Genomic DNA, 2,304 nt, shown 5'->3' on the forward strand with positions numbered 1-2,304 from the left:
ACATATTTAGTTTAAAAAAAAAAAAAAAAAAAAAAAAAAAAAAAAAACAGAGTAATACATTATCATCATGATCAAACAAAAACTCAGATTTTTTGAGGAGTTATATTTCAAAGCAATTCGTCCATAATTATTTCTAGAGTTTCCGAAAGGGAAACATCGATGAATAAAAAATTTTGTATACAATTCTTTCCAATTTCCGTCCCTTTTCTCTTTGACCTGAGTAGAGTAAGAAGAATATATGAAATAAAAGAAAAAGAGATAAAACTAAAACATTGCTGAAGAAACAGAATGGGAAGAGAACCTTCGCAAAGTAGAAAACACAAAGAGTGAAAATAATAACCTTAGACATATTAAAGGTCAAAAACATGAAAATTTCCTTCTCTGAATGCTTCAATGGAAGAGGAGGGGGTGGGGGGTGGGGGTTGAGTGTAAACGATAATATATCAAAGGTTGTTTTAAATTGGTTGGACGTAAACGAAACACGACTACGACTATATATATTTCTCTTCTACATTCTGATAATAAACTTATGAAAGAAACATTGTTTCCTTTGAAAAAGTAAAAACATCTGAACATATAACTAATTTGACATGGAATTAGATTTTGTAAGATGAATTAGCAATAACATTAACATCTTAGTTGTAAATTAAAATAGTCATTGACAAACTTGAGCCACACCCTTCAATTAGTGTAGGGGAACTGGTTTTTTTCTACTCATTGTACTAATCAAAATTGGCTTTTGCCAATTTAAAGTCCAAGATAGCTTCAAAATTAGCTGTCCGAAGTGGACATTTTGCTTAGAAGTATTTGTAATTGTCATAGTTGCATTATCTAGATATCCATTCCTATGTTTTTATGGCTACTGAGGTAAATGTTAATTTCTATAAAGCGAATGACCCATTTTCTCCGAGAATTTACTGTTTATTAAGTCGAGTGATACATATGTTTCATGATTTTATCTATTGTACAGCACACGAAAAAATATTTCTCTCATCAAATTCCTCATGGCAAATCCGTGGTAATCCGCATTGGCTCAAGGGATGAACTAGGTCTCTGCGTTTGAAAGAGTTTGTCTAGCTACAAAACATTTAAGTGATTGAAGTTGAGGAAGTTCTTGGAATAGTGATTTTCGGACAACTCCAAAGCACAATGACACCATTACTGACGTGAAACTCTTCATGCAGTTCAGTGACAACTAAGTAAGGAATGTATGTTGGCATTATACAGCAACAGCCTCCCAGAATGCCAAATGCTGCCTAACTAACCCAAATCAGTTTGACAGCCGTACCTAAATGAGCAGAACGTGACAGTGTAGGAGGGCATTACCACGGATAAGGAGTTTTAGTTATCTGGAAGGTGTACAGATTGCAGTGGACTTATAGCACTGGATGAACGATTGGATTAGGTGTGGGTCGCGGTGAAAGTATCTGCTTATATTCTATACAGGAAAGTGTCTCCTGTATTATATATGTACAGTAAACCCTCGTCCTTGAAAGTCATACTAACCACGGAGGCTAGCTTGTACCAAAAGTTTTCTATGTGAGAAGATTGAGAAAGACATTATGAAAGTCTCCCGGCCCAATCTTGTCAGAGGAGGGATTGCTAGATATATGGGCTTAGCAAAGAATATTCCTCTGTTTCTCTCACTCAAAGCCCTACCAATGAAATTAGACCATACAAGGCTTGACGAAGGTGGCGGGCTAGCATGGACCAAATGTTTTCTATGTGAGAAGATTGAGAAAGACATTATCAAAGTCTCCCGGCCCAATCTTGTCAGAGGAAGGATTGCTAGATATATGGACTTAGCAAAGAATATTCCTCTGTTTCTCTCACTCAAAGCCCTACCAATGAAATAAGATCATACAAGGCTTGACGAAGGTGGTGGGATAGAAGAACCTTGAAACTAAAGAAAGCCCCATATCATGAAAGTTGCCATCTTCTATTTAATGACAAAAAGTTAAGCAAAGCTAAAAAAAAGACCAACCTCAAGTGATGAGGGTGGTAGAAGTTAGATCCCACGGAAGCTTCAATTAGCTAAAACACAAGAATGATTCTTTTGCGAGACCTATGAGGTGTGGGGTGGGTTCTCAGGGAAACAATGGCAGTGCAAGTAAATTAGAGAATAAACAAATGTGCAGAAACATTCAGTGATAAGAAACCCCTGACCAAATTACTTGCAGGAAATGGCAAACCATAAGAACTGAAACATCACCCTGACTGCTTAGTGGCAATGCATTAGTGAGAACGAGCCTACCTAAAGGTGAAAGAGCAAAACAAAATACAAAAGAACTATAAGTAACCATA

This window comes from Palaemon carinicauda, chromosome 12, assembly GCF_036898095.1.
Source record: "Palaemon carinicauda isolate YSFRI2023 chromosome 12, ASM3689809v2, whole genome shotgun sequence".
Taxonomy (NCBI): domain Eukaryota; kingdom Metazoa; phylum Arthropoda; class Malacostraca; order Decapoda; family Palaemonidae; genus Palaemon; species Palaemon carinicauda.